The sequence below is a fragment of the Canis lupus genome, chromosome 26 (assembly GCF_011100685.1).
Source record: "Canis lupus familiaris isolate Mischka breed German Shepherd chromosome 26, alternate assembly UU_Cfam_GSD_1.0, whole genome shotgun sequence".
In the NCBI taxonomy this organism is placed as follows: domain Eukaryota; kingdom Metazoa; phylum Chordata; class Mammalia; order Carnivora; family Canidae; genus Canis; species Canis lupus.
Window position 1 is genome coordinate 21138776 of NC_049247.1, and position 26164 is coordinate 21164939.

A 26164-nucleotide genomic window follows, 5' to 3' on the forward strand; every position below is an offset into this window, starting at 1 on the left:
ATTGCATTTTTTTTAAGAATCCAGCTTAATTTTCATGGAAACAACTGATTTTCCTTGGAAACTCAGAAGTCATCGATCTCCCTAAAGTTTCACGAAGCAATCTAGTTGTGCTACCTATGCTATTGAGTAAAACTGGAATCATGAGTAAGTTTGGGAACAAATAAAACTGGTTTCTGGTGAGTTGGTACCTTCGCCAGTGGGAGGAGATGTGCCAGGGGAGGTGAAGCGCAGCAAGTGGCCAAGAGTGTTTCGGGGTGTCGGGAGTTCACAGTATGTTTGAGGGAGCAAGTGGAGAGCATTGGTGAATCGAGCCAGTTTGTAAGTGGAGGTCAGTTAAAAGAGTGACCAGTTCGACAGCCAAAGAGCTGGGAGAGGGCAAGAGTTGCCTAAATGACCCCCAACCGCCAACCCTTTGGGGCAATTTATTTATTAAGCATTTACTGTAATTGCCAAGCACCTTGGTAAGTGCTCCAAGGCTTCCCCTTATTTCACTATCCTCATTTTATAGGAAGACAACTGAGGTCCAGAGAAGGGAAGTGATTTGTCCTAGGCTGCGTTGGGCATGAATTCACCTGTTTCATATGTCTGAAGCATAAGGGAAATGGGGAAGGGCAATAAAATCACACCGGATTCCTGTTTTGAAACTGTTGGGTTTCTTTTTCTGTAGAGTATCATAAACACTTTTCCCTTTGCTCTTTTAAGAAATGAATCTGAATGTTGGGCTATTATCGGCGCATGTTTATAAAAGTGTGTGTAGAGTGTAGAGTCCCCTGAGGCTGCCACCCAGTTTAAGGGAGAGGCCAGCACGGTCCCACGGTCTCTCAGGGCTCCTTCCCATTCTCTCTCCAGAGTAACTGCCATCCTGAATTCTGTACTTATGGGCTTTTGCTTTTCATCATAATTTTATTAGCTACGTTTCTAAGCCTGCGCATTATGTTGTTTACTTTTGTGTCTTTCTGGACTCTCAATAAACAGAATCATCCTGCCCTACTCTGGGACTTGCTTTTTTCCTCTTGACAGGATGCCGTGCGTGTCCTTCTGTGTCACTTGGCTCTGCCTCTGATCCCCGCCCTGCCACTCCCCCACCGTGTTTTTGAGCGCACAGTGTCGCCGTGGGGTACAGTGACACTGCCTCTCCACCCCAACCAGGGGTGGCTGTCAGAAAGGTCATTTTTCCATTACACCTCACTTTGCTGAGGGATCAATCAGGCCATCCTTGCCGAGGCCCAGAAAAGAGGAAGTGACCATGGCCACTCTCCTGGCCAGTGGAGGACTGGAACTCCATGCTTCATGTTGGCTTGTAGGCGAGAGGTCCCCAGGGCAGCAAACAGGATCTCTGAGCAGGGATGCTAAGGGGGCAGGCGCCTGGTCCCCACTCAGCCATGCCTTCTCTCAAGTCTTCTATGGCTCCCCCTTGCCTTGGCTAGACATCCAAGGTCCAGGACATATCCTTTGTGTCTCACTATCTCCAAGTTCTGGGTTAGAGCAGCTCAATCATACTGAGCAAAGGAAGGATGGAAGGAAGGAAGGAAGGAAGGAAGGAAGGAAGGAAGGAAGGAAGGAAGGAAGGACTTTCCCTGTGGTCATAAGTCACATTTTTTTCCCCTTTCATCCCCTCTGTCCTTCACAAACTCTGTCTGTCTTACAACACTTATAAATAGGATCTGCCCATGGATGCCTATGTTGGGAGAACGTCCTCTCGGACGTTGTCAAGACAACGCATTTCCAGGGGCCTCCCCCAGCAGAGGTACAGACCAGGAGAGGGGTAGCTTTGCTGGCAAAGATTTTAAGCCTTGCTCATTGAGTCAGCCTGTGATTACCGATTAAGCCCTTGCCACATAACAAGCTCAGTGCTTGGTGGCTCAGTCGGTTGAGAACCTGACTCTTGATTAGGCCAGGTCATGATCTCAGGATCCTGGGATTGAACCCCACATCATGTTCCCTGCTCAGCACAGAGTTTGCTTGAGATTCTCTCCCTCTGCCCCACTCCCCTGCTCGCCTTCTCTCTCTTTCTCTAAAATAAATCAATCTCACTCGCTATATCCTGTTCACGCTTCCGAGCGCTTTACACGCTTATGTTTAATCCTGAAAGCACAGTATGATTTAGGCACTGTTGCATTCCACCTTTTATAGATGAGTGAATGGAGGAGGCTCAGGGGGCTAGGAGAACTTGCTGGAGGGCCTCACAGGCTGTAAGAGGAAGAGGAGCTAGTGCTTACTGAGATCCTGGTACGGACAGGCGAGCACACAAACTTTATCCCTGTGTCAGCCCTACGACCAGCCTGTGTGCTTGCTGCTGCGGCTTCCCGACGGGCCAGCAGGTCAGGGGGCGTCCTCCAAATCACACAGCCAATTAGGAGCAGGTTGTGGTTCCGCCATTTATGGAGGCAACAGGTCTTTATGTACTGGACAGCGGGGAGCTGGAAGATGCTGGGGTCAGAGGTGCTGTTTCTGAAGAAGACAGTTTAATGGCAGAGGTGGGCAGACAGCCAGGGAAGAGGACATCCAGGGTGAAGTACAGCCACGGAGGGCACCCAGGCAGCTGCAGAGGGCCTCGGAGGGCTCCCCACACTGTCTGGAGGTGACGGAGGGCTTTCTAGAAGAGGAGTATCTGTGCTGAGACATGAAGAGCCTGGAGGGAGAGGCCGGGTGGGGGTGAGGAGGGTACAGGCAGAGGGAGATGCTGAGCAAAGGCCTGACCCCGGGGGTGGGAATTTAGGAGAGCACAGGGGATGTGCCGATCACAAGAGCCACATTTATTGGGCACCTACTGTGTGCTGGGCTCTGGGTTGGGCTTTATGAGGGTTCTCATCTAATCTTCACATGACCCTCCAAGGTAAGAGCTACGAATGTGCCCATTCTCCAGAGCTGCCACTGAGGCTCAAACAGAAGGGGCGACTTCCCAGGACGTCCGGTCATTGCTTTCCGGGGCCTTCCTGTCGAGGAAACATCTGTTACCCACCCACCTATGACAGGCAGCAAGAATAATACATTAGCCAGCTCGCATTTAATGCTGACGTGTGCCGGGCAGATCTCTAAGCGCTTTTTACCAACAGAAGTTTCGTACCCAGGCGCTTGTTCCTCAGGATGACTGTGATCAGTCCCGTTTTACAGATGAGAAAACAGAGGCTCAGGGAGAGAAGTGATTAGTTCAGGTGACATGGTTAGAAAGGGGCAAAAGTGGGCTGTGACTCCAGGGAGACTGGCTTCGGGTTCCCCCCACGGAACCGCTCGGTGACAGCTCAGTGGGGTCCAGATGAGCCTTCCCAAAACAGGCCTGTCCTCGGCTCGGCTCCAAGTCCAACAGCAGCAGAGGCAGCTGAGGAGATGCTCAGGGCCCTCGGCAGAGCCAAGGGGTGGGGTCCTGAGCTGGGACAACTGACATCACAGCGGGTGGCCCAGACCAGCTCCTAAATAGAGAATGCCATGGGCTTGTTTGCGTCGGGTGACATCACAGCTCCAATGGGGTGCCGACCTCTCCAAGTGAAAGAGAAGGCAATTGACTTAGCATTGGGAGGGGCAGCTTCACACTCTCCCTCTCTGTCCCGCTTCTATGTGGCTGCTGCTGATTTAGGTCATACTGGAAAGTTCCTTCAAACCATCAGAAGAGTCCTCGGCCCCATCACACTGGTGGGGCTGATTCACAGGCAGCTGTTTCCGGAGCTCAGCATGGGCTGAGACACTCCCAGAACACAGAAAAGGCCTCATTGAGCAGCCCTGGTGGCAGCTGGCAAGGAGGACTCAGCGTCCGCCCCGGACCTCATGCCTCTCCCAAGGCTGGGCTTCAGGATGGGGTGAGGAGAGCCAGGCAGGAGGAGGCCACTCACACACCTGAGCATCTACTACCTGCCATGTGCATCTCACTGCATCCTCGTGAGCAGGCCCACAAGAGCGTGGTGCGGTAATTTCTCTGCCCGGCCTGTCTTTCAGCAGACACCATGCTTAAGAATGCCCTGCTCCATGCTCAGCTTTAAGGGATGTACAGAGGAACAAAAAAGCTCAAGTTCTTTCTCTCAGGGGGTTCATGGTTTGGTGTGGAAATAGACACCGATGGCCAAGTGCAACGCATGCAAAGCACATGCAAACACAGGCAAAATGGGGACTCTGGCAAGTGTAAGGTGGGGGTCCCTCTTGCTGCCTAAGTCCATAATTATTATGGACTTTATTTTACAGGCAAGAGGACTGAAGTTCCTAAACATAAGCTTGGAAGATATCTCATGGCATGAGCTCTCCTCCTCCTCTCCATCTCTACCCTCTGCTTCTAACCTGCAGGGAGCTACTTGCAGATTTTCCAGGTGTTCTCCTCTCTCCTGCCCCAGGGCCTTTGTACAGGCTGCTGCATCTCTCTGGAATGTGCTTCCTTGTTCACTTTACCTCCAGCCTCCAGTTTCCCCAGCTAACATGTACTCCTCTGAGGCACTGTCTCCAGGAAATTCCTTGGATTCTTAGTCTGGGCTGGGGGATTTACCTCCCTGCATCCCAGCATAATCTGTGTCACATTCTGCTGGGATGGTCCTCCAAGCTCTTGAGAGAGAAACTGTCAGGATCACTATTGCAGCCCTAGCCTCCTTGTGCATATAGTAGGTGTACAGTAGCCACTAATCTAACAGTGAAGCTAGGTCAAATGTGCATGAAACTCTGTTCTACCCTCTTTGAACATAAGCAGAGTGGGAGAGCATGGGCCTTGGAGTCAGAAAGAACAAGGTCTGTATCCTGATTGCACCATTCAGTAGCTGGAGCAAGGTGTTTCTTTTCTGAGTTCTGGTAGCTTCATCTGTAAAACGGAGATAAGGACACCCACTCCCGAGGGTTGTGCCAGGGCTGAGCCAATTCACACTTGGAGTTAGCACATGGTTGTTATATATGCTCCTCTCCTCTCCTTCATGGACTATAGGTATGCTTCTTAAATAGGAAGTGTCCATTTTGTACCTGTAGCCCTTTCCTGCTCCAAGTTTCCAGTACTTGAATAGTACCTGGCGTATAGTGGGTGATGTGGGAATATTTGGAGAAGGGATGGATGGTTGGATGAATGGATGAAAAGCTGGATAGACAGGTAAGTGGATGTGTGGGAATTGAGATGGGTGGATGGATGGATGGATGGATGGATGGATGGATGAAAGATTAGGTGGAGAGGATGGATGTGTGACAGATTTTCTTTTCCCTGAGCACTGTTTAATATAACCTAGATCTACTCCTGTATGGCACAACCTTGTGAATATAAAACATCGTCAGAAATTTTCTTCTTGACAATCCCTTACTTGAAGTGCTTTTACGATAGGAAAGTTGGTGTGTGTGTGTGTGTGTGTGTGTGTGTGTGTGTGTGTGTGTTGCAGCTATGGGTTTGAAAACACTATACCTGGAGAAGGAGGATGCCACAATGCCACCTCTCTATGTGATCATGGTGTCTCACTCCCCTTCTGCTTCCCACCTATAAATGGAAGAACATGAGCTTGGCCTTTAAATGCCCTTCCAGTTCCAGCCTGGCTCTGTGTTTCTGCCTGCTTCCCAGGGGATGCATTCGTGTATGGATCACCAGCTGTGCGTCTTCCCAGGGTTTCCTTCACTCCTGAGAGGCCTAAGCACCCTATTTGTCTAGGGGCCAGACATGCCATAAAGGGGTAAATTGCCCACATTTACTCAATGCGTTTAGATACCTTGGTGTTGTGACTTAATTTTCCATGCTGCCCCCAGATCCTGGAATGGAGGCAGCAATGAGTTTCCTAATACGGTCCTTCCTTGCCAGGGACCATTGGCTCCTGGTGCTGGTTGCTCTGCTCCCAGCTTGGTGCCCACCCAGGGCAAACTAACCCGTTACTGTGCTTCGCTGTAGCCCCTTGCTCCTCTTGCAGTAGTTCTTGCTCCCTCTCTCGGAAATCAGCGGTGGTGGCTGAGCCAGCAAAATGGTCTCATTCCAATTGTTCCCAAAAGCTCATGGTTGCAGCATTAGGATTATCATCAGTGCACTCCCAACAAAGGCTACCATTATTCGGCCGAGCCCCTTTAGGATTGGGGAGCATAGGGAGTTTGGGGAAGGTGCCCGAGTGTAGCTGAGGGTCCAGCACCTGGACAGAGGTTTATTTTTTTTTTTTTTATTTTTTTTTTTTTTTAAAGATTTTATTTATTTATTCATGATAGTCACAGAGAGAGAGAGGCTCAGAGACACAGGCAGAGGGAGAAGCAGGCTCCGTGCACCGGGAGCCCGACGTGGGACTCGATCCCGGGTCTCCAGGATCGCGCCCTGGGCCAAAGGCAGGCGCCAAACCGCTGCGCCACCCAGGGATCCCTGGACAGAGGTTTAAAAGCCCTGCCTTGAGGGCTCCTGAGAAGCTCAAGTTGGTCTTTCCCATCCCCATCATCACGCCTCAAAGCAGGATCTGTCTGCAACGCCTGTGCTGTGACTAGAGCTGAAGGGATTGAACACGGTAAACTGAACTGGCATCTAAAGTCCTCTCCCCGGGACTCCCCAAGGATCTCCTCTCTGAGTGAGGTGGGTAATGCAGAAGAATGCCACCACCTGTCTTACCCCTACTAGGTGCTCAGTAAACGCCATCTTTCATTTGATCAGATATGCCATTGGTCATGGCGCGCACCATTATTTTACATCTTGCTAACAAAAGAAGCAAGCTACCTTTTAAAATGTGACTCGCCATTCATTGTGAGATGACTCTCGATTTCAGAGGCATTAAAATCTAAACCAGTGCATTTTGGAATCAACTGTCTGTGACACCCAATAAGCAAGAGCACCGATGAGCAAAAACAGTGGGAATCTGAGGTTTTACCATTTTGCTTCTGTGTTTGGATTGACAAGTGGTGCCGCCGCTTTGCTTTGTAACCTTTCAGAAATCCCTCTCCACCCCTGGGTCTCAGTTTACTCAACATAACGTGGGCCTCACCCTCCTCTCCAGCCACCATATAGGACCACTGTAGAAATAGAATAGGACTGGGGGGGCAATAAATCTCTGTAAGCTGCAAAGACATTTAAATAGGAACCTGAGATGATCAACCTGATAGTGAGATCCTTGTCCAAGGTTTGACTGTCACTGTATTTGCTGTGTAACTTTGGGCAAGTTGCTTCCCCTTCCTGAGCCTCGACCTCCCCCATCTCTCCTATAGGAACAAAGATGCACCTGGCAGTGTCAGAGGACATTGTGTCTGCCAGGTGCTCCCCAGTGCCTTGCAGAGAACTTGTTCATTGAACAATCTGATGAATGAATGAATGAATGAATGAATGAATATTCTTGGGTGTGCACGGGAGACTGAGTTCCACAGACATAAGCTTTTTGATCATTCCAGAGGCAAAATGAGAAATAAATCACCCTGGGGATCATGAGGCTTCAGGCCCACTTCACCGCAGAGAGAACAGGCTGGGTAAGGTATAGAAACTTACCCAAGCCGTGCCACTCACACAGCGACTCCGGCCCCGGCACTTGAGCCTCCCCTTCAGTCTCATAGCCCCGGGGCCAGTGGCTCTCTGGCTCCTGCGAGCAGGGCAAGCTGTGGCCAGGTTGAGAGCACCACCCCGTTCTCCCCAGCGCGATAGCTGTCAAACGAGGCCTCAGACCCAGCCCCATTATTATTCCTCTCGGGGTAATAAATACATTTTAAGAGAAACAGATGCAAGAACAGTTGGACAGGAAGGGCCCAGGCACGGGAAGAGGAATCTGGTTTGTGAAAATCTGTCTATTTGCCAGACGGTGAGCAATATGGCACAGCCAGCCAGGTCTGGGTCCGGCTGCCAGGCGGGCTAATCAGGCCTCCCTATGGTGTCCTCCTGGCTCTTTCGGGCCACGGGCCTCAGGTGCCCAAACGGGCAGACAGCTAGTACCCCTGCCCCCCAAAACGGGCCACGATGGTGATGGTCGTTCCTTAGTAAGTTCAGCCACTCTAGCAGGAGCCACAGCAGCTTGTGTAGACAGACAGCAGCAGGACAGAAGTCATCTCGTGACTCAGACCCAGCCATCTGCAATGCTTGGCTTTCCTCGTCCCTGTATTGACCTCCCTCTCTGATGGTGTTTGTTGCCTGCAAGCAGCTACCTTGATACCTGACCCTGGGAAACTATAAGAAAGAGCATCCCCACTGCCTTTCCGGCCTGGTGGGAATCCCTGTCACATTCCCTGCCCTACCCCAGATGGGAGAAGTAGAGGGTGGTTTATTTACAAAAGATGTCTTGGCTGCTGCAGAGACACAGAGATGCCCAGAGCAGACTTTCATCCACCAGGATCTGCACCCCTGCCCCCCTGTTTCTGGTCCTGAGCTCACAAATCCTGCCAGTTTTTGGCAGGAAGGCATGGCCTGTAGGCAGAGGCCAGTGAACAGAATGCTCAGTGTGTGGCCTGGCTTGCTGTCCTCATAGCCAAGTCAGCCAGGGAGGAGTGACTGACCCATTTTGTGGATGGGAAAGTGGAGGCCTACAAAAGAGACAATGACTTTTCTCCATGGTCATGCGGCTCAGAGGAGTTGGCATTGGGCAGGGCCTGCAGGGTGGCCTGACTCTCATCTCTCTCTTCTTTCTACCCACACAGCTGTATCCCTAGGAACAGAGCCACCTCTATTTTCCCAGAACACTGGCTGGAGATGAAGATGCTTCAGCATTTCCCTCGTCTTTTCTGTGGCCATGGGAAGATTGGGGCATTCGTGTGTTTTGGGGGAGAACCAATCCCCAAAACTCCTCTGTCTTCCACTGACGTGCTGTCCACCTCTTGGAGCTGACCTGCCGAGCCCAGGGTGATTAGTGATAGAACAGGCTTTCCTCCCATGGTCCTGACTCCAAGTAGTCTTTGCCATTGCCCCCCAAGAGGGAAAAAGAAGCTCTGGGAATTTAAGAATTCTGCATCCAAATTGTGTTTCTCCAAGAACGCCTTGCTCCCAGAAATAGCATGAAAATCTTTTTTTGTGTGGTTGTGTAAATTGATTGTATTTTTTGGGTGGGGGAGGAGTATCTTAAAGCAGTCATGCTCAAAGTCTCACTGCCCACCCTCGGTTGAGAATTTAAGAGTCCAGCCTCTGCCCTGAGCACTGTACACGATCCTCCTATTTACTCATTTACTCCTCTTAGCATCCCTAGGAGGTGGCTGCCTGTGTGACCCTGACATGGTGACGATAAGGGACGTACGGTTAGAAAGCACAGCGGGATTCAGTTCCAGGCTTCTTGTCCATGTGCCAGGTCCTCTGGGTGGCTTCACTGAGCTTCCACCGCACCTCCCACGGCTTGGGGAGGCGGGAAAGCCAAGAGTGTATTTCTGGATGCGGATCCGTCCCTGCCCACGGGAGGCGCCAATGTGGGATTCGGGAAGGTGATGCGAAGCCCCACTCTTGTGGCTCATGGTTGCTGCTGTTGGCAGGTATAATGATGTGAATGCAAGACTTTCTGACAGGAGAGACCCCACTTTGTGTTCCCACGCCCTGGGTCCCCAGAGACAGTGTACCTGAAGCAACTTCTTGATTCTAGCATAATTCCAGCACTAGCTGTCCAGGTGCCTCTGTTCTGTATTTTCCGGGAGTTATTCCAAGAGATTCAACCTAGAACTTCCTCCCACTGTCCTTGCAATGGTTCGCTATGCACCTCACTCCTGTGTTAATTCACAACCTGCTTAAAACTCCTGGGCTCGATTTTGGTATTTGCGTCGAAGCTGGTACGCTGTGCGATATCGAGGACGCCTACCCTGGGTCCCAAGCCTCATTCCCTCCTCTGTGCAACTTACAGAGTCCCAGAGGGGCTGTGATGGGGACGCAGAAGTAAAGGGGCTCTCCTGCCATAAAATGTTGCGTGGGGATTGTGGCTCATCAGAAATGTACTCTCTCGAAAAGGGACACAGGGCAGAATCTGTCCAGGAACTGACCCCGCCCACCCTTCATTCTCAAACCCAGAACAGAACCAGGTCCCTGATCAGCTTGCCGGGATTTGGAGGACGGCTAGGGGACAGAGCAAGGATGGGGCCTGGCTTGCAGCTCATGTCTGCTCATGAGCCGCTTGCCTGTAACGACATCGCGTGGGCCCTCTCATCTGGGCCCCTGGCCACGGACAGCGCCGTGCAATCCTTGCCTTTCTAAGAGTGCGGCGTGTCAGCAGGAGGCTCCAGAAACATGTTCCACCCTCACTTTTCTTGAGATGTTGCAACCTCCAGAAGTTGCCCAAGGCCCTCTGGGGTCTTACTTGCTTAATAGAGAAACAGGGCTGTGGGGTACAGCTTTGAGAAGGGAGGCCAACTGCCAAGATGCATCAGCCACTGTCAGATCACACTTTTGGGTGCAGAGAAACTAGCTGAAGCTAGGTAGCAAGAGAGGGTTTGTGAAACCAGGGGGTTCAGTCCATCATTCACTTGACATTTTTTGACCACTTACTATGTGCCAGGCCCTGTGCTTGCACTAAGAATTCTACAGTATAAAAAGTAGGTACAGTCCTTGCCCTGGTTGGGCTGATAGTCTTTTAGGGGCAAGGGAAGAGGACAAGTCTTCATGCAGGATGGTGATCAGTGCCCAACTGGGAGAACGGAAGGAGCAATGGGAGCCCAGGAAAACTGCCTGAACCAGCTAGAGACAATCAGGCAAGGCTGCCTGGAGAGGTGACATCTAAGCTGAGACTTGAAGAAGATATAGGAATTCTTCAGGCCAAAGGGGGTGATGAGCAGTGATGGCAAGTGATAGCAGGCAAGGGAAGACTCTGGACTGCAAATGAGTCTATCTTAGCATTCAGCATTGTTCAGAAGGGCTGAGTCAGGAGTGTGGAGCAAAATGGCAGGGCCAGACCCCATAGGACCCCATAGGACCCCATAGACTGGGGTAAGCGATATAGCTTTGTTAGGAGGACACTGGGAAACCACAGGAGGGTTTGAGGCAAGGGAAGGTGCTTTAGTTATCTATGGCTGCATCATGGATGATCTCTGAATCTATGGGCTTAAAACAACACTCACTTTTGTATTATCTCTCACCATTCTGGGGGTTGCCTGGGCTTAGCTAGGTAACTCTTAGTGAGTAGTAAGGTTAGTGATTGATTGATAGATTCCATGTGGTGTCCTTTGATGAAAACAAGCCAGTCAACAAGTATGGAGCAGCACTTAGTTCCTGATCACAATATCATCTCTTATAAATCAAATACCCAGGCAATCATTGAGCAGCTTACAAACAGCTCAGCCTGCTTAGGGTTGTGTTCTTCGCTGGATGAGATATAAACATTCCCTTCTTTATTCAACAGGTATTTACCATGGCCCAAAACTGTGCCATGTCTTGACCGTCCTATTAATTTTTGCCTGCCTGAATCTTTTAGTCTGGAACGATGGTATGAATAGGTCCCATCCCAGAAGCAAGTTCATTGAGACAAAGCTAGGCAAATGTCCGTAAGGGTGTCAGGAAAATGTCAAGTTCTGGATTGTATGATATTAGCCAGAATGCTTGAGGACTTTAACACAGAAAGACATGTCGAAGCCTTCAAAGATGAAGCCAATGTTTGAAATCTGGTACCTGGAGAGTGGTGGTGGCCCTGAGAGGGAAGTGTATACTTAGGACATCCAACGTGATATTTAAGAAGAGATAAGGAGGTTTGCCCTAACCATCTCGAGTTTGGCTGTTGTCCGACAGTTGAGTAGAAATGGACTACAAAGAGGCCATCCACGTGGGCCTGGAGTTTGGATGTTTGGATTTGGGGTTGGACAGGATTAGAGTCTCCTTGAGGGGTTTTTAACCCACCTTTTAATGCTGTTGGCTGGGAACTCTGCTTGGGTTCTCGGTTGGAGCACCGACACATGCATCTACGTTTGGCTTCTTGACACAATCTGGGCCTCATCCCACCAGGGCAGCCAGATATCAAGGGCGAGTGTCCCTTTTGACAGCCTAGCTTCAGAAATCACAGTGTTTTCCATGTGAACACTCCCTGAGCTGCTCCATGGGAGAAATGTCGACATCATGTTCTTGGGAAGACACGTGGCATGAGAGAGCTTGCTGTGCTCAACTTCGAAAATGCATCAGCCACGAAAGGCATAATGAAACTTCTAGGAAAATTTCTTTGCTGGGAGTTGAGTGGATAGAGAGGCAGAGTGGAGGCAGGGAGGCCAGGTTGGAGGCTGCTGTGGAGTCTAGGGGAGAGATGATGTGGTCCAGACCATGTGACAGTGGCAGAGGGACGGGAAGGAAAAGTGACAAGAGTCTATATCCAAAACCCAATGGTTATCTTTAAGAGCATAAAAGTACCGCCCAACTTCCATTTCTGTGGATGCCCACCTTCTAGGGCAAAAACAAATGTGTGAATTAAAATCTCTCTTCCTATCAAACCAGTCTCAGATTTCAGGGCTGCAGGGAGCCTTGGGAAATGTTGGGCCTATTTTCTCCCTTGAAAAGACTTGGGGGCTGAGGTCCAGAGAGGGTTAGGAGCTTAACCCAGCTCAGACACGGAGGGAGGACGAAGCAGGAACACTCACTCCTGCCCAGATTCCTTAACTAAACTGTGTTTCAGTTCAAAAGTCCTGTGTGGTCAGTTCTATCATAACACTTGCTCTGAAGCCACGAATTTTGTTCCACCATGATTGATATATCAAGGAACAATTTGAGTGTGACACAGATTCCATATTTGCATATGTACAATTTCATTCACGAGAAATACCAGGCAAATGCAGGAAACTGGGTCCAGTTGAACCTCGTTGCTTGAGAGTACACAAAACACAGTGCTCGCATGCATGCCGATGTGCACGCATCCTCCAATGTCTCCCAGTTACCTCAGTTTACCATGTGTGTTAGGAGCCACATTCCCCATTCAGTTTCAGACAACCTTCCTTCCATCTGTCACATAAGTCAAGCCACCAGTCCAACACCTCGGGTTTTTGCAAAGGTACAGAGGCATGTCTATTGTGTTATCCCAGCATGCCTAACCCATTCATCAGGCATAAAATCATGCTACCGATTTTACTAGGTTCCTATCTTTTTTATTAATATGTTCCTAGCAAATGTTTAGAGTCCTGTCACCTGACCCAATTTCCTCATAAGCCCTATGGGTTTTACTGTGCGATTTTGCGTAGCACACAGCGAAGTCTAGCGATGCTTATGTCACGTTATAGCAGAACGGACTGTGCGGCCTGCTTGGCACAATAGCGGCCAGAAAAGTACAAGACTGCATCAGGATTTACTCACAGCGCCCTGTGAATCATGAGGCACACTATCCTCATGCTTTATCACATCAGTAAGCCAAACTCCCATTCTGCTTCCAAGAGAAGCCTGGGAGGACATATTAGGGAATGACTCTGGCTCTGTAGGGCTGACCTAGATCCCAAAGGTCAAGGCTGCAAGGAGGCCTACTTCAGCTCTAACAAATCACAGCCTTCCAAAAAGAAAAAAGGGCAAGTATGTAAAGTAGTAAGCCTCCTGGCACGAGAGGCATACAAGCAACTGGTCATACGCGCAGTTGATAGGGATGTTGTGAAGAAGTTTTGTGCTTTGGGGAGGGTTGTACTAAATTACGATTTCCAAGCCCACAGACTTGTGTGTGTGTGTTTTTAAGCAGATTCCTTTTTATATCAGTTTTAAGTTCATGGCAAGCTTGAGTTCCAAGTCCAGAGCTCCCACATGCCCCCTGCCTACACCCACAGCCTTCCCCACCATCGGCATGCCACAGCAGCATGGTGCATTGTTTGAACCCACCAATCTGTCCTGACATGTCATTGTCCCTCAAAGTCCAGAGTTTATAGTAGGGTGCACTCTCACTGTTGTACATTCCGTGGGTCTTGACAAATGTGTAATGACACGCACCTGCCATCATATCATACAGAATAATTTCAATGCCCTAAAAATAAAAATCCCCTGTGCTCCCATTGAACATTTTTATTTTTGATTTTAATTGGGTTCTACACCCAACATGGGGCTTAAACTCATGACCCCTGAGATCAAGAGTTGCATGCTCTACCGACTGAGCCAGGCAGGCACCACCCCTCCAAACTGAGCATTTTTAAAGCAGGGATTTTGGGGTTCCACTTCAAACCTTTGAAACCTTAAAGATAGGACTCAGGAATCTGCATCTTAATACCTCCCCCACCTACCTCCGTACACAGGTAAATGTAGGTAACCAACTGGGCCCTCCCTGGTGTGTGTACAGAATGTAATGGATGATAAAAATCACTAAGGCTTCTTCTTTTAAAATTGTATGGTGCTCTACCTTAGATGGGAAACGCATTGCTGAGCCACTTTAGGAAAAACCAAGCAGGTTTCTCTGGACTCCAGAGGCCTCCTGTGAGTTACCAGAGTTGAGAAAAGAATGCCCTTCCCACCAGGTGGGGAACTGGGCTCTTGGACAGCTGCCTTTCCTCAGGAGACACTCAGCAGAACACTTTTGGGGGGCAAATGTGGTGTGTGATGGCCCAAGTTTGGAAACAAGCAAACAAAATAAAGAAAGAAAGAAAGAAAAAGAGTAAACACACACACAGAAATATATTTTTGGAGTTAAGATCTTCCATCTTTGCTCTAATAATCAAGATTCCTGAAATACTTGTAGCAGTTTCCTTTATACTGAAGAAAGCACTTCTTATGCATTAGTGCACGTGGGTCTCACCATGTCTAAGTGGAAAAAACTACTAATTGGATTAAGGATTGAAGATCCTCATGCACTTAGATGCAAGCTCCTGATTTTACTATTGTCTGTGTCCCTGTAGAGGGTGCAGGCCTCAGGAGATGGAGTAGTGGGTGTCCACTGAATGAATGGATGAAGGAACGAATTAATGAAATAATTTAAATAATAAATCAAAGAGAGTCTGCTATGGTGACTGGGACATAGTAGGCACTCAGCTTAATTACATTCTTTTTTTATAAGATTTTATTTATTTATTCATGAGAGAGAGACAGAGGCAGAGACACAGGCAGAGGAAGAAACAGGCTCCATGCAGGGAGCCAGACGTGGGACTCAATCTGGGGTCTCCAGGATCACACCCTGCGCTGAAGGTGGCACTAAACTATTGTGCCACCAGGGCTGCCCCTTAATTATATTCTTATTATGAGCCTCGAGCCAGGGGCCATGAGTCTCAATTATTAATCCATCTTCACCTTCAGCATGCTGCCGAACACTGGGCCAATCTCACTCCCTCTCTAGACCTTAATTTCCCCATCTGTAAAAAGGGATCTTCCCAATTCAGGCATTTCATGAAATGTATGAGACTTTGGCTCTGGTTAGGAAAAAAAAAAAGGTGGCGTGTCACACAGTGACAAAGCATTACACACTCACAGGAATGGCTAACATAAAAATCCTGACAACACCAAATGTGGACAAGGACATGGAGCATTCTGAACTCTTCATGCATTGCTGGCGGGAATGCAAAATGGTATCATTACTTTGGGAAAAAAAAACCCCATCACATTTCTAATAAGACCCAATATACTCCTACCTTACGACAACCCAGAAACTCTACTCTGAAGTATTTATGCAGAGAAATAAAATATGTTTACTGAACAGACTTGTAGAGGAATGTTCATAGGAGCTTTATTTATAGCAAAACTAGACTCATGACCGTAAAGAGGAGAATGAATGAATGAATTATGGTACATCCATGCGTTGGAATCTTATCCAACAGTAAAAGGGACAAGACTCCAGATATACGTAACAATATGGGTCGGTTTCTACAATTTTGTGTTGAATGAGAGAAGCCAGATGCAAAAGAGCACAAATTGCACGAACCACTTACATGAAGTTCTAGAACAAAATTTTGATGATGGGAAACAATCAAAGCAGTGCTTGCCTCTGGGTGGGGACAAGGAGGAACCCTGAAGAAGCACATTCCTTGGGCAATGTAGGATTTGGCTTTCACAGGTGGCTACATCTGACAAAACTCAGTGTTGGTACATGTATGACTTCTGCCTTTGAATTCATATGTTTTTTTAACCTAAAAGCTGCAAGCAAATATTGATATTGCATTGCTCAAATGTTTGCATGAAATTCATAAAAAATAAGATAGATTAATGGATGGACAGAGGGTTGGATAGATGGAGAGACAAGATAAAGCAAGTGTCCAAATGCTAATGGTAGATTTCAGGTGGGGAACCTAAACTTTATAAAACATTTCAGACTTTTCATAAACTTTTATTAAAAGTTTGTTATAAATTTCTTTCAACATTTCCATCTTTGCAATTTTTTTTTTACAATAAAATGTTGGTTAAAAAGAGGATTTGGAACCCATTTAAAAGTTTAGGGTGGGGAAAAAAAAGTTTAGAGTGGGGGGGTGCACCTGGGTGGCTCAGTGGTTGAGCGTCTGCCTTTGGCTCAGGTTGTGATCCCAGAGTCCCGGGATTGAGTCCCACATTGGGCTCCCTGCAGGGAGCTTGCTTCTCTCTCTGCCTATGTCTGCCTGTCTTTCTGTGTCTCTCTTGAATAAATAAAGTCTTAAAAAAAAAAGTGTAGGACTGGGGCACCTGGGTGGCTCAGTTGGTTAAAGCATCTGACTCTTGATCTCAGCCCAGGTCTTGATCTCAGGGTTGTGAGTTCAAGCCCCGTATTGGGCTCCATGCCAAAACAAATAAGTTAATTAAATAAAAGTTTAGTACAAAATCCATTGGCTTCACCACTTTGATTTTCTTTCAGACCAATGATATGAAAAATGAATTAATTTTAGGAATTCCTGAGATATATATGGACTTATCTCCTACATATTGCTCCTCTATTGCTGAGCTCCTGGAAAAAGAATAAAAACTTGAGTAAATTATTTCTAATTCTATATGATTAGTAATCATTTGAAAGCCCCTGGGGCTAGTAGTACCAACTACCAACACAGGTTCCATTCAGATGAGTCAGGTCACGTACCAGGCACTGGGCTCCATGGTGTCTTTGGCTCATCTTTAATAAAACAACTCAACAGAGAGGACACATCTTTGTGACCATCTTACAGACCTTAAACCAAACTCAGAGGTGTTTAGAAATGTACCCGAGTTCACAGAACCATTGAAATGGCATTTAGTGACTATTATTTCTGTCTTCCCAGAATATGTGCCCACTTTCCTTAAGGTAAAAAGCCTTATAATGTAACATGGCCAGCCCTTTGGATGCAGCAATTGGTCTAAAAGGTGGTCACACGACAGAGACAAGTCAGAGGACTTCCCTGGGATTGTCTACGTTGAGGGTTATGAAAGTCTATCTGTTCTTTCTTATAAATCTCAGGCTCTAAGCTCCGAGGCTTGAAGATCCTGAGGGTCACGAGTTCTTGATGTAAGGAATACCCAATGCCAGGAACTCCATACAGACCATCCCATTCAAATTTCACAGCCATCCTGGGAGGTGAGAATTTTCCTTTCCCCATCTGAATGAGGAGACTGAAGGACAGAGAGGCTAATTCAGTTTCCCAAGGGAGTATAGCTAGCAAGGGAAGGATTCAAAGCCAGGCTTAGTTACGGTACTGTTTGTGCAGAGGACTCCCCGTGGGCTGGTGAGGTTGCCTGGAGCTCCCAAGCCATCCCCCCACCCCACCCCCCACATCTGGAACCGCATTGGCCAGAGCTATTCACTACCCTCAAACCAGGCTCCCAAATACACGCTGCCAAGCAACTGCTAACCTCCAGTAACCGGAGCATCCCTGAAGGAGCTACCCGGTCCTTCCATTATTTCTGTGCAAACAGGTTATTTTCTGGCATAAACAAGGTGCCGAGCTCACGATCTGGCTGTGGCTATGGGGAAACTAAAGAGTAAATTCTCCAGCCATGGAAGATCCCCTCTCAGTTCTGAGGGCATTTTCTCCCCCTAAGGCAGCCTCTCAGATGTCCATCAATCACAGGGAACCCAAGGCAAAAGACCCAACAGGCATTTGTTTTGGGGGGTTGAGCTCCCAGATGGCAATCCAAGCTAGACCAGCTCTTCTTAGTTGATCCTCAAAAGTAGGTAAGAGGAGTCCCCTTTTACAGATGAGGAAACCAACGTCCAAAAAGACTTTTTTACACTCGTCTTGATGAACCCTTTGCTCTGTGTAAGGCCCAGGGCTGGGTTCTCTACGTACTTGACTCATGCCCTTGCCACAACAGCCCCGTGGGTGATAGGTACAGCCCACCACTCCCATTTTACAGATGACAAAACTGAGATTTGGGGAGGGAAGTAACCCTGGATTTGAACCTACGACTCTAGAGCCTGTACGCTTGATGACACATTCGCCTTTGGAGGCGTGCCTGTGCTGGCTCAGATGAAGGAATGGATTGTGACTGAGGCCTTTCAGGCCCACAGGGCATGAAATCGAATCTGTTACTGACATCTTAAAATCGATTTTTTTTTTCATGAAAACGGCTTAGAAATTTTGTGCTGCCTTCAGAAAAAAAAAAAAAAGAAAACAGAGGTGAGTGGGTCTGTCTCCCTCACTGCCCACCCAGCTGTTAAAAGCCCATCCATGCACCCTCCCCGCCCCAGGCAGGAGCGTGGGGTTCCTTGGCACTTACACTCAGCCGGCCGGGCCATTGCAGGCCACGTGGTGCTAATAATATTACAGAGCTGGGGGTGCGGGGGGAGGGAAAGAGTGAGAAAGCGACTTTTGCCAGCTCTCCCCATGGTTCTGCCCCACTAAGTCTTACTGCATAGAAAGTGCCAGATCAGATTAGAGCCACCAGTTGCCACATTATCCTGTCTTGACTTCACTAACGCTCATTAAGCTCCGAAAATCCCTTTTACGGTGTTTAGGACACCTCCAGAGGAGTTTGCAGTGTAAATATTATTCCACCATTAAATCCTGCTACAAGGCCGCCGTCAACAAGTGGGATTCGCAGAGGTTCTGGCGAGAAGGCCGCGCGGTGCCTGTGAAGTGCGGCCAAGGGGCTCCGCCAAGAAGCCAGCACGTGTGATGAAGCCCCTCGCTCTCCCGCCCAGGCCTCCTGCACACTTGGGTCCGCTCCACGGGCCGGGCCCTGGGGCACGATTTGGACCAGGGATCAAACACACCATCGGGAGCCACTTGGACCGGGGACCTGCTGCGGACAGCTGGCACTCACACCCACCCCACTTAATCTGGGGGAGGGGAGGGCGTCCGGGCGGCCGTCCGTAGGGCTGAGGCTGGGCCTGCACCCCGCATCTCCCACATTGGCCAGTGACTTTTGCGGCCAGCCAGCGGCCTCTCCGCCTTAGCTGTCCTTTTGTCTGCACGCCCAGCCCCTTTCTGTATTCATGTGTGTATCTGGAGGAGGGAAACCGCTCGATGATGAGCCGTCGATTATTGTGGATGGATCACCCATCTGACTCCGCGGATGCCGCTGCAGCTGGCGTGGGGGTCACTGCTTTTCGCTTTTCTCTCTCTCTCTCTCTCTTTAAATTAATTAATGTGTATTCTTTAAGCTGATTTGCAGGTTGCACTCCTGGTTTGCGGTGATGGTTGATGGAAGACTTGAACACCGAACTGCAAGACATGGCTCGTGGCCTGGCAAGGGTGGGGGGGTTCATTCACTGTGCCACAGATGATCTTACTACGCCCTACTCTGGGCGGAGTGCAAGCCTAGGTGCTGGGGACTGGCTGCGGTCCCTGCCTTGTGGAGTGCACGGCCTCGTGCTCTGATGGTGCAGAATCCAACACTTGAGCGATAGGATGTTGGGAGTCAGTCATTTTTGCGGCTATGTGACGTTGAGATAATTCCTTTCCCTTGCTGAGACTCAGTTTTCACATCTGTGAAATGGGTTTCTTCTAATACCTGCTACACGGAGCCATTGACAGAGTGGGTTTCTCTGACATAGTTATTGAGAACCTACTGTGTGCTGGGTGCTGAAGGTGTTCAGGGGTCAGTGAGGCTCAGTACCTCCCTCAGATGAGTCATGGCCCACGAACAGGTTCATCTGATGGCCTGTGATCAGTGATGGGCAGGGTAACTCTGGGACCCCATGGAAGCCTCAACAAAGGGCCCTTAAGGAACCTTCGCTGGGAGACAGGTGACAAAAACCTCCCCCCCCCAGGGGCTCAACAAGCTATACACACCCCCTCCAGGCCAGATCTGGTCCATGGCCTTCTTCCCTGTGTGGGAGCTAAGAAGCTATTACATTTTTAAAACGATCTATTAAAAAGTCAAAATAATATTTCATGCCACATGAAATTCAAATATCAGTATCCATTGACAGAGCTGGATTGAGATACAACCGAGCCCTTGGCATGCAGACCTTGCCTACGGCCGCTCCCTCACCAGGACAGCAGGGTCAAGTCCAGTTGTGGCAACAGAGACCGAGTGTCAAGCAAAGCCTCAGATATTTACAGAATCAGTTTACCAACTGCCATCTGGAAGAAGTGACATCTGAGACCAGAACTGAAGCGGGTGCAGAACTAGCCACTGGGAATGGTTGGAAGGGGCTGGGAGAGGTTGGCTTTGCAGGTTGGAGAAAACTCCCCACATCTTCAAGGATGATGCACATGCCGTATGGTGAGCTGCAGAGCGCCATACCAGCTTGAGGAATTATCCAGAATAGTGGAGGACAGGGCCATCGACAATCTGGTTAGACAGAGTACAATGCAAGTACTCATACTCCTCGATCTCATTGATTAAGCATCTATTGGGTCCACTGCAGTTCCCTTAAAGTTCCCGCATTCAGTCCTCCAAACGGACTGAGTGTTGAGATCACTAGCCCACTTCACAGGTGAGGAATCAGGAGCCCAGAGAGGTGAAGACGCCTAGTCCAGGTCACACAGCAGAATACAGATCGGAAGTCTAGGCTGCCTTACTTTCAAACCCCGGCTCCAAACCCCCACTAATAAGCCCAGGCATGTGACTGCCCGTACCCTACAATGTTATTGGTAAAAAGAAAGAAAAACTTTCAAAATGAAACTGCGCTAAGATCCAAAGTAGGATGTATGGAGCCACCCCTCCACACACACATACATTCTACATGGTGTTTTTCCAGTCGTCGTGTCCCCTCTCACACCCCCCCCCCCCAGGTTCCTCTGAAATCCAGGCACAAGGCTGGGAAGGAGAAAGGGGCGGGGGGAAGCTGGGCTTCTCAGAAACAGCTAGCAGAGGAGGACTCTCTGAAGTGGGTGGGGAGATGTGTCCCCAAGGCGCCGCAGAGTTGGCAGCCTTGGCTTCCAGCAGCTGTTGGCTGCGCGCAGAATAAACACAAGTGGATGGATGAGTTCAGGCTGGAAAGCCACCTCGCCTCACAGGCTTCAGGCACAACGCTGGGTGACAGCCCTGCCAGCTGACGGGAAGTGACTCCGGCTCAGGGCATGTGCTTTTGGCTGCTTGGCGCAGGTCTGCGCAGCCCCGGGAGGGTGCGAGTGAGCTGGGCGGCTCTGGAGGTGGAAAGTCCCGGCCCTTGCTGTTGGTGTGTCCTTGCACGAGACTGTTCATCCATGTGAGCCTCTGTGGCACCATCCGTAAGTGGAGATCATGGTACCTATCTCTGCGGACACCGTGTGGCACCACCTAGAGTGCCCTTCAAGGAAGGCCTTCTTGCCCCAGTGGCTGGAAGGGCAGTCATCAACAGACAGACACAACCTCACTCAGGGACAAGCCTCGCTCCAGAGACCCACCTCCCCAAGGTCACATCCAAGGACTGATGGCCTCAGGGCGTCCAGGCCTGCTTGACTCTCAAGGGCCAGGCTGGCTCTGGGGCTGCCCGGGGAGCCGACCGCGGCTTGTCCTGTCTGCATCCAGATCCAACTCTTCCCTCGGCCCACTTTCCCTCTTTCCTCCCCACACAGGTGCCGTGGCAACGACTCTTGCTAATAAATGGTACGAGTGCTAAATCCCATCTCACTGGGCAGACTAGGCCCCCGGCTTGGGATGGCTTGCTTGAGAAATTATATTTGGAAGGTATGCACGGTACAGTAGGCCTTTAGCACATGTAAATAGGGGCACAAAGGGAAGAACTGCAGAAAGAACCTACTTCGATGTGTCCAAATTCCTTTCAATTTCAAAGACAAAGAACAAAGTAAGTCAACAGAGCCTGTTGTCTCCTACAGCACCGTCGGTGCCGACAGGGACATCCGTCCTCTCAATTGCCATCACATCCTGAAGCCCAGCTATGCACACACAGGACACGCACAGACAACCAAAGAGCATCATCCCCATTCGACAGATGTGAAGACCGAGGTCGGGAGAAAGAAAGTGATATATCGACAACTGAAGAGAGTGCCCCACGTGACCATTTACTCACCCACTCAGAAAATATTGAGTGCTGGGTACCGGGGTCCCCCACAAAGCTCAGAGCAAAGGCGGGAGACCCAGGATGAGCCAAGCCATGATCATAACGCACGCCGGAGACGGTGATGATTGACAAGTGCATGGTGTGTTTGGGGGCGTCATGGGAGGGCCTGAGCAGCGGGGAGAGTCACAGCAGATTGCAGTCCAAGCCTCCAACTCTGCACCTGCGGCTGCCCAGCAAACCTCCGTTTCAAGGGAGGTAAAGTGGAGACGCTGAGTTCAGAGCAGCTCCTCGGTCTCTCTCCCACTGCGCGCTTAAGAGCAGGCCGAAAGGCTCCAAGGGCCCCCACCCTCTCCGCACCGAGGACCCAAATCCCTTCCCCCAGTGTTCCCTCCTGCCATCCAAGTCTGAGCAAACCCAGTTGCCTCCAAAGCAAGATGACCAAGTTTGGAAGAGACTTGGAGTCCTCTCTTCCCTCTGCGTGTCTTCCGGTGAGTGGTCAGCCTCTCCTTCCGGGAATCAGAGCCAAGGTCATCTTTCTGAATTGTTCTCTCTCCGTGTCCCGTGCAGAAGCTCTGTCCTGTGCTCAGGCGCCACACCTGCGGCTTTTTCCTGGCAGCACTCAGGAGCATCCCCAGCCCAGGGAGGAGCCCACGAGGGTCACGGCTCAGAGGCAGCAACTGGATTTCCGAAAAGGGCCAGCTCAGAGGGAGAGAGAGAGAAAGAGAGAGAGAGAGAGAGAGGACCCTCAGAGCCCCACCTGCGCAGTGGTGGGTGCAGTTGGAAACGGTGGCCCCAGCTTTGAAACTGGAGCTGGTGAGAGCTCTCCCAGAGGACCCCGACACACAAGCCCAACTTCCAGAGAGCCTGGCCCTGCCTCTCTGCAGCCTCCGAGCCCACACTCCATGTGAGCATCCCAGGCTGCTCTGCTCCCCAGTTCCTCTCCGTTATTCCTTCTTTCTAGAATGCCACCCCTCCTGTAGGCTAGCACGGCCACGTTCTTTCAGTCTCAGCTCATGTGGCCCCTCCTCCAACTGGCGCTCCTGGCCAGCCCTGGCTTTTGGTCGACCTTTCTCCATGTCAGAGGGCTCATCACAATGAGTTATAATTGTGATTGTCAGTCTTCGAGCCAGTTGAGGCAGGGACCACCAGGTTTTACTCGTCCTGGGATCACCAGAAGTTAGCTCAGAGTCTGGCCCAGAGCAGGTGCTTCGGCACTGCCAGGCTCCCCGGGGGCTTTCCCTGTCTCTCGATCCCTGGCTTCATTCCTCCGTCCTCCTTATAAGTGTTTGTTTAATCAACAATTTTGCCTAGTGGGTAAAGGGGCTTTAATATATGCTCATTGAGTGAATAAATGAATGAGTGAGCATGGGAAATGCATCAGTGAGCCAGTGAGTGAGCGTGAGAGTGAGTGACTGTAGGGAAAATAAGATCACTGAGTACTAAGATCCCCAAGTACTAAGGCTGAGGTCCACTGAGTACTAAGATCCTGCCCACTTCCCAAGAGCTACTGAGTGAGCATATCAGGGCAGGAGGGCCCTGGCATCTGCATTTCAGCCAGCCCCCAGGGGATGCCGAGTCTTTTTCTTGGGAAACCTGGCGGTTTGGGTTTAGTGCACAGTCTCCAGGCTCAGGCCGGCATCTCTGACTTGCTGGGCAGCTGTGGGTAACCAGCTACCTCTCTCTGATCCCTGTTCCTCTCAATCAGAAAAGTGGAGCCAACCGCAGAGCCCAGCCCTGCATATAAAGCCATCAGCAAATTCAGGCCACCCTTGCCATCCTTACGGCAGGCCTGAGTTGCGCCCACCACTCAGGAGTGTGCGAGATGTCACGGCTTTTAATATTCTATAAATCAACTTAATTTCTATTCCCAGACCCCCTCCCATTGGGCTGGAGGGAAATATGACTTGAGACAGATATTCTGAAAGCCCAGCCCTCAGTGTACCCCGGCGTGGTGCCACAGCCAGGGTCTTGGTTTTGAAACACTACCAGGAAGCCGTGGCCCCTGTTCAGCCTCTGCTCGTCCCCACATGACGACACCAGAGCTAGGGACCTGCTCGAACGGAATGCAGGAGGCAGAAAAAGACGGAACGCTGCCCGGGAAAGAAACACACACACACACCCGACAATTCAGATTCAAAGCACCCACCTGCCTGTTTGATTTGGCCTTTCCTTCAACCACCGAACAGGGGTGTTTTATTGGGCGAACACAGTGAAAGGAGAATTTTTAAATAAAGGTAACATCGCAACTCCAGAGCAATTATAACATAAATGTGCATCAAAGGTTGTATTTAACTCATTCATTAATGAGGGAGCCAGAATCATGGCACAACCGGTTCAAAGCAGATTTCAGACAACACACACACACACACACACACAGAGGCAATTGGAAGTGCTGGGATTCATTTCCAAGTAGGTGCAAAATTAGCCGATAACTTTAGGGCAATAATCAATTGCATTCCACTGGACAAACCTCATTTGCATTTCTACGGCATGAATCATTTGTATTACTATCAGTTTTTTTTTTTTTTTTTCCAACTTAGAGTTATGATGTCCTAGGAAGACAATGAAAGGCACGGGAGCTTGGAGGTCGTGCTAAGACGCAAACATCCAGCAATCTATTATTTACTTATTATTTTTTGCTTCTATCAACATTGTTTGCAAGCTTTCCTGACAGTACGATCCTGTCACCGCCATCCCCGAAAAGAGGAGGGAGGCTTGGGTCTCCCGAGCCTCAGTTTCTTAATCTGAAAAATGGGTATGATGAGAGCCCTTGACAGCCCAGGGTCGGGTCGTGGTTCCCCGCTGTGACATGCGTACAATGGAAACAGTGAAGTCAGGACAGAGGTTTCCCAAACCCCAATTGTGGGTGTGTCCCTCTTCCCTCATTTTGATCCCACTTACATTCTACCTTATAAGGGTTACTATTTCCTTTACAACAATTTTGACTTGATGAGAACCAGGAAATCAGAGGATGAGGTGCTGGTTTTCTATATATATATTTTCTAATATATATGAAAATAGACATATAGCCATTGAGAGAAGAAAAACAAGTTCACCCTCGTTCCGATTAATCCAGGGCTCTGTGGGAAGCGCTGGAGCAGGAGAGCAGGGGGCTGAGATTAAATGGTAGCCATGCATGCTTGTAGGTACACCGGTATCACCAACACCAACCCTATCCAAGGTGGTGCCTGGAGGACGTGTCACCACGCCGGCCCTGGGAGGCAGATCCCCGTGCCCCTGGGAAGCCCTCCCAGAACCCCTCAAATCCCTCCTCCCATTGCTCCGGGGCCCCTCCTGTGATTCATCCTGCTGGAATGTGGGAGTCCTCCCTGTGGCTCCAACTAAAGTCCTTTAATTCCCCTTCGGTGATGAATGCGTGAGGCTCTTGAATGAAATGTCCAGGCTCTGCATCCCGGCCCACTATCCTCCCCCGCTCCCCGCCCCCAACCCGCTCCACATAATTACTTCTGTACAGAACATGTCAAGTGCCCCGCTTCCCGGGAACTCGTTTCGCATGCAAACATTTGGTGATTAAGCGAGGCTTAATTAATTAAGCACTTTGTAATGACTCTTAAACCAAAGAAGGGTGGATTAGGAGTCCGATGCGTGCTGGCGATGTGAAAGGCGCCTTCATATCAGGGGCGGCAGACAATGATCCAGCCGGGGGAGCAGGGCAGGGAGTCCCACAACTGCGATAGAATCGTTCATTCATTCCCTCACTTAGCTTATTCATGGAGCACGTCGAGGGGCCAGAGTACATGGTGAATAATACCAATAATAATAGTGCCAGGCACTGTGCTCCTAAGTCTGAATGGCAGGACAGTGAATAGGAACAGGTGATGGTTATTGAGAGCTGGCTCTGGTGGGCACTGCTGCCACAGACAGTAATAGGGCAATAATAGGAACGATCCTAGGAGCAAGCCCTTGCAAAGCACCTGCTGTGTGCGCCCCTCATGACTGCAGGGGCTTCACATGCTGGAAACTCATCCTGTTCCCTCCACGACCCTCCGACATTCCTGCAATGAGGTATCATCCCCATTTTACAGATGGGGACACTGACGCATGCGTGCGCCAAGCGGCCTGGCTGGCGAGTTGTTGGGTTGGGTTGGGTT

At 49.8% G+C, this 26164-nt stretch overlaps 1 long non-coding RNA gene across 1 annotated transcript in view; it reads right to left on the bottom strand.

Moving 5' to 3' along the window:
- Window positions 1–23186, bottom strand: part of LOC119866199 — a 67706-nt gene extending 44520 nt beyond the window's left edge. The window contains exon 1 of the long non-coding RNA XR_005379345.1: window positions 22062–23186. This is a non-coding gene — a long non-coding RNA (uncharacterized LOC119866199). The remainder of the gene's footprint in view (window positions 1–22061) is intronic.
- Window positions 23187–26164: the final 2978 nt, after the last annotated feature.